The sequence below is a fragment of the Hippoglossus stenolepis genome, chromosome 23, assembly GCF_022539355.2.
Source record: "Hippoglossus stenolepis isolate QCI-W04-F060 chromosome 23, HSTE1.2, whole genome shotgun sequence".
NCBI lineage: Eukaryota > Metazoa > Chordata > Actinopteri > Pleuronectiformes > Pleuronectidae > Hippoglossus > Hippoglossus stenolepis.
This window is the reverse complement of record NC_061505.1, coordinates 5409006-5416140: the sequence shown is the minus strand read 5'-3', so window position 1 is coordinate 5416140 and position 7135 is coordinate 5409006.

Below are 7135 nucleotides of genomic sequence, written 5' to 3'. Positions count from 1 at the left end.
ATCCATGCCTTTTAAAACCCTCTGTCTTCAGATCTCTCCCTGCTCATGAAGACCAACGGGCCAGTTAATAACGGGTGCTGCAGTGAACGATGTTTGTAGTAGTTTTGACACAGTGTGCCTCACATTGTAGGGATCCTGATCAAAAGTATAGGACCAACCTTGAAAGTTAGAGAATTGGATCAGTCCGTTTCTAATCAAAAAAGGTTTATGCATTTTTATTGGGGATGTTTTTTTTAAATGTGTTCCCCTTTAGGTATTTTTTTGTTTTGGAATATATTACTGAAAAGACATTTGAGTTGTTGAGTGTGTTTAGTCATTTAGATGGAACTACGTGGGAGACACACACAGAGCTACAACTTGCAAGGGGTTCAGAAATAATTGGACACTTTGTTGCTATTGTTTCTTCAGCGGTTGTCGTTTTAACACGAGTTCATGCAAAAAAGAGCTCACGCGTGGATTAAGGTAGACTTGTATGAGGAGTGAAGAGGTGACCATGCAAGTAAAGAAGATGATAATGAGGTGACAAGAGCAAATATCTCAGTTTGATATCAGCGGTGGTTGGTTTGTCAAACTCAGAAGTTGGGTAAACACACAAAAAAAAATAAAAAAGCAGCTGCACAAAGCAAAAGTATAAAATGGCAACAACAACAACCTCAGTTCTAAGGAGCACAAGTCTTGTGGATGAGCGGAAAAAATCATTTGCATGTTGAAAATAAACCCCTTCATGAGTGAACAGCGAGTCAAGAAAGGCTCTCCAGGATGTAGGCGTACATGTTTCCCTGTCAACCATCAAGAGAAGACTTCATGACCGTGATCTCTGAGGATTCGCCACAAGATGCAAAGTGAACCTCGGAAGACACGGAAAGGCCGGGCTGCGGTTCACAAAAACATACGATGAAGAAGCCAGTAGAACATTTTCAAGACCTCGGTAAAAAAATAACGGAAGGAGGAAAAAAAAGAAAAAGCAACAGCTCATGACCCGATGCCACCACCTCATCTGTCAAGTGAGGTAGTGGTTGAGGCATGCATGGCTGCAAGTGGAACGCTACACTGGCGTTTACTGAGGATTTCACTGCTAAAGGAAGCAACAGGATGGATGCAGAGATTATTCAGCAGCAGCCTCCTTGTGCTCAGATTCAGTCAAATGCATCCGACCTCTCGGGACGACGTGTCAACGCTCAGCAGGACAACAATCCCTAAATAATGTATACGGCCAAAAGCTGTTCAGGGTGAAGAGGTGGAAGATCCTGCACCGGCCGAGTCAATCACCCGATCTCAAACCAGACTGAAGGCAGAGAGACGCCATAACAAGCAGGAGCTGAGGGGGACTGCAGTGAAGACCTGGGAGGGCTTCACCAGGGAACATAATACAGTGAAAGGATTTTAACAACACGAGTTATTACTTGAAATTTACTTTTTCTTTTAGAAAACGCATCACTTCTCTCAGACTGTTCATTGCTGCAGCTCCTCTTTTCAGCCTCTGTCGGAAACACTCGGTTTTAGCTCCTGTCTCTTTAAGGCCCCGCCTCCTGATAAAGCTCGGTCGGCTCTGATTGGCCGGATAAGATGTTATAATGCAATTCAAACATATATAGTACATGTCAATAATGCAACTAATGACTGAATATTCATTATTTCATTATACTTTGGGCTTTGAACTTTGCATACCTTTTATATATATATATTAGTTGTATGTGTATTATTATATATAGACAAAAAAAGATATAGGACACAAGAGGAAAGAAACTGAAAAAGCCAAATATGTCTCTTTTAAAACTGAGCATCTTGTGCATTATGTGAGAGCTCTATCTCGTGCCCAGTTCTTTCTACGTCGATGTAAACCCACTCAAATCCGAGCAGAGAGACTCGACACTGTAACGCAGCCTCCGTGTTTCTCTTCCTTTTTAATTTAAATTGAATGTGTCGAGGCTCAGAGGCTGAAGAAATGAAAAAATGTGCAGCTGTTCAGATACTTTACGGCCTTGGACTGTATCTCTACTGTACCTCCAACCCGCCTCCTAACTTAATGAAAATCTTCAACTCGATGTGAATTCCACCGGCGTCGGGAACATTCATCTCGTGCACCAGTCAGAAAGCATCGCCTGCCGCTACGAGGAAGAACTCCAATTAAGTAACAATCTGTTTCCTTGTAATTATATGTACCAGCTTGCTTAAATTAGGCTGAAACCCATTACAGAATTACAACTTGAAACTGGGTCAAGAGGGTGTCACAGTGTTTTCTACTCAAGCAGTCGTGGTAGTTGGGGGGGTAATGCTTGCAGTAAGAGGGGGGGTGCGGGGGCGGGCTCGGGAGGTGTCAAGATGCCCGGCTCACTGGTGGAGACGAGGCCCCTGGAGTGACGGGTGCTTCCTTCGTTACGCCCCGGTCAAGCTCCTCCAGACAGACGCGGAGCGGCCACGTCAACAGACAAATGCTTGTTTTCCACTCATTAGTGCTGAAAGAGGAAAAACCTGCCCGAGAGTGTCGGGAAGGAACTGCACGTCTGCTCCTGTTACACATCCTGCCTCCACGGTTCCTCGGGGGGGCTGAGGGTGTCAAAAAGAAAAAACACTGAGGGGGGAAATGGCAGCATGTTTGTGGCTTTGTTGTTGGTGTCAGTGTCTGTGTGCTGTTGTGTCTTTGTGAGGGAATATTTGATCTTTAGGACATTTTTGGACATTTTGACGGGTCAGTGCATCTTCTCCGAACTGTTTCGGGGTCAAGATTTGGTTTTGGGGTAAAAAGTCAGAGTTTGGTTTGTTTAAGGGGAAGGAAAGTTCAGAGTGAGTTTGTCACTTTGAGGATTTTTGCTCTTTTTCTATTATAGATGTGTCCATCTTTGTTTCAGTGCAGTCTTCTCGCATAAGCACAATTTGGAAATGTCAAACTGTCGCTTTAAATATATATTTATGTATATATAATTTAATTGAGGGTAAAGGGACGTTTCAATTTGGTCACACCCATGTTTGTATCGGTTGCTTGTAACACATCATGGTAATTAATTGCTCTTTGCACGTGAATGAAACTTTAATATATTACCTCATTTGTGAACATGAATTTGCACCCGTGCTGTATTGTGTATGTATTTAGTGGTAATGATGAACTCCCATCATCCCACAATGCCTCAGTACGTCATCAAGCTTGATCCAGAGGCCAAAGTTGCATATTGTATTTTTCAGTGAAATTAATTAGGGTTAGTAATTAACTAATAACACAACATTTCAAATAATTAAACCAAGACATATGACCAATTCCACCATAATGAGTATCATTGTTTTTGGGGGGGATGGTCAGTTGTTATGCAGCCGAGTAGCAGGCCTGGTTCTTCAGTGTTTTGGTCATGCGCTGGTCTGAAGCCCTTTTCTCATCAGTTTTTCATTAGGTTTCTATTTCCAATCAGGTGCCAGCCTCAGTGGCCGAAAGTGAGGCAAACAAACAATAAATTATGCAAAAGGTGCAACCAATATATCTGCCAAGACATGCTTCATCGCAGAGTTTAGTGCCAACACCATTTTCTTTTCACTTTTCCTTTTTTTCCTCCTCAAGGCAACAGTGAGACGGAAAAACCCGGCGATAACCCTGCCAATTACCAACGTATCCGCGCAGCCCTCCAACTCAAACTGCTAAAACTGTACCGACCGCAACGCCGTCGCCACAAACTCTATCTTTAAACAGTCAGTTTGCTTCACATTTAACGCTGACTGGCTGTAGTAGATAATACAAACCCATATAAGGCTAATTATTAGTTTGCAGACACATATTGCAGCGTTCTGTGCTTATAATTGGAAATTATTACCTGATTTCCTGCTTATCAATGCAACCAGCTGCTCCACGGGCCTGTTGTCTCATGACAAGGCCCTAATTGCTTCCCACATGTGGTTAATGTAAGTTCATATGGTCACTAATGAGAACTGTCACATAGTCGAGGTTGTTTCTCTATTTTTTTTTTTTTAAATCGAAACCTCAAGAATTATTCAGATAGACAGGTTCACCCCAATGGGCATAATAAACACAAAAAAATATTTAATTGGAATTGGATGGCTTTTTAAAATTGGCTCAGTTGTTTATACAGAGGGAGAATAATAGCTCGACTTTATGTGCAAGGGAATTTTGTTTAAACAGCAGTTTTCTGCATTTTGTACTAATTTGAATGGTAAAGAAACGTGTGCGCATGAGCTTGACCGGCAATTCATAATGTGTGATGGAGACCTGGGCTGCGTAAGTTCGTCAGTTGTCCGTCACATTCAGCCTGATGGTTGTAACATGCATGAACTTCTGCAGGATTATTTTTGAACTGCTTTAATATTTCACACAATGAACCCGACAGTAATCGCTAATCGCCTGGTTCCAGAGACCTGTGGGCGAGATTGACTCTTACAGAAACTTCCACTGGAGACGTGTCTTTAAAAACCTGTAATGAATATTCATATAATTCAATTGTTTTCCATCTTTCCTCTTAAGATTTGGCCCAAATGTTCACTTGGACTCCAAGATTAGGTCAAAGGGTCAAAGGTCATTGTGACCTTTAGGTTACAATTAAAGGCAGTTTGAAGGTGACTCAGCACTAGAGGAGAAATATGAAACTGAAAATATTACAAATAAAAAGAAGAAATCAAATAACATACTAAAAATTATTAAAATGGTAAGAACAGAGTTAAGATAAAAAATGTAAATCAAATAACAACTATTGTAGTTGCAGGTCTTTCAGGGTTCTGGTATAGAATTAGTCGACAATAAGAAAAATGATCAAACACACAAACAACTGAATCGTTAAAGCATTTATCCTCCTCCACCCACTCTCCAATGTTTTCTGTCCCTCGTCATATTAGAGATTAATTCCTCACACACTTTGTTGTTTGCCACCTTCTCTCATGCCAATGTTTGCTCTTCGTCGTGTTTGCCATCCAATTATCAATCTGCGTGGGGGAAGGAGTGCGAGTCGGCGCCGGGGACGTGCTCCCGTTCTTCCACCGGGTTTGTTGATGTACCTGGCGAGAGCAAAGTCAAAGTCTGCGCGGAGGTAAATTTACACATCGGTAATGGTCAATGACAAAGAGAGTCCGTCGCACAAGCGCGAGGAGACGACACACAAACTGAGGGACGAGAGAGAGAGAGAGAGAGAGAGAAGCAGAGTTGTTACAAGGTGGTCACAGTTGTGGTTCGAAAATACAATGTGTACTTTCCCATTGACAGAGGATTTAAGCATCAGGTCGGTGCCATTGTGCTTGAATGAAATACAGAAACAGGATATTTTCGAGTGCAGCAAACAAAGTAGCCCTGTTATGTCGGCCCATATTTTCACTTCACTAAAGACGAGACATATTTCCATCAATAGCAACCTTTCCTGCACCAAAATGGTAAAAACACAGAAGTGAAATTAGTCGAAAAAAATGAAAAAGACAACTTTTAGGTCCGGAAATGTTCGAATTTCTAACAGTGACAGAATCATGCTTCCTTTTTCTATCTGTAACACCTGGTTTCCACAGATGCAGATGAGGCTTGGCGCTCACAAGAGGCAGAGAGTCGTGTCAACATCAAAACATTCCTTGCTGTTTGCTGACTGGTCTGACATTCATCCAGTCGAGCCCGATCGATTCTCTGTGGGTATTTTTCACACTTCAGTGTTGCAGCACACAAAAAAAATGTGTTTTTCAAGTAGCGACGACCAGAATATTAAACTGTTTTTCCCTCGAAAGACATCGTTTATACTGTTTTCCATATTTAGCACCGAGACCCAGGAGCACACGCAGCGAAAAAAAAAAGGCAAAGTAAAGGCCTTCATTTAAGAGATGCAAGTTTTCAAAGGACAAAAGGTTTATTTTTCAGCTCTCAACAAAGCCTCGTCGAGCCCTTTATCGTGGAATTCATGTCAAAAGTAGTTAAAATGGGAGACAGTGTTGTTACAAGCGCGGCGGCGTCTCATCTCCTCGAGAGACATTTGGTCTTTATGGTCAAACTCGGCTGTAAACAAAGAAACACCGACTGGACTGAGTTCGTTAAAGGACTTTTAAAGAGAACTTCCAACATCTGATAAACTTACATTTTTTTTGTGTGGCGGCTGCCTGTGGTCGTAGGAGGTGAGAACTTGTTATCTGAAGCCGTGGGTGAGGAGGGCAAGAAGGAGAACGCAAGCGGGGTGAGAGGCTTCCTGCCAAGAAAAATGTATAAGTTTGTTCGTTTAAAATCAATGGCTGCGGCATCAAGGTTTTATTCGGGCTTCTGTTCGTGAAAAAATCTTTACAACTTCATATAGGTTTCAGCGAGCTCGAAGGTTGTCTGGCACTGGAGCCTTTCTTCTGCAAATGGTTTCATGGCACCTGACCGGAGATCAAGCAGTGACAACAGTTCATCTCAGTGCATCCATCAATTCACAGGCTCTTTCCCAGATGTTATGAAGATGCTATCAGAACATTGATGGTATTTAAACGTAATATAAGAACATTTTTAACCGGTTATGAAACGGTGTCATTTCAGTGGATGCTGCCGCTTTTTGACCCAAAACAGGAAAAGAGACGTTCAGGGAGAAAATTGGCTTTTTCTATAAACTATTCTCAATGTCTGTGGTCTGGTCTGCGCACCGGCAAGGTCAGACGAAATGATTTAGAGATTCACTGTACTAAAACGAAATGAAAAGGTTGTCATATTACAGTTATCAGTCATGTCATTATACAACTAAAAATGATACTTTGCTCTACATCCTGCTGACAGTTGTGTGTCTTCTTCTCATTCTGTCCAAAACCAATGCACATTCCGGCCAGACCAAGGTTTTTACACCAAAATCAAAGAAAATGAAAAGTTCCTTGTAGGAGCTTGGAGGAGGGAGTGCAGTCACATTGATGTCGACATTTCCTCTGACATTTCCTCTTGCATCTTTGCTGCTATGCCTGTTTTCTACAGTTGAATTTAGGAAAGGAAGCACTATGGCTTATCTTTTTTTTTTCACTCTGGCGTCCATCCATTCATCAGCGAAACCTGGCAGAGTGCGTGCCACATGTCGAGGAGTTCTGACCGCAGCAGTCTAGGTTCACGTCCAGCGCGGTGGCCCCATGACTGCAAGAGAGGGCGCAGCTGTGACTTTGACCACGTCAGTTTTGTTTTGCTGCAAAGTAGAAGTGCAGTTGGTGCAAGTTCAGC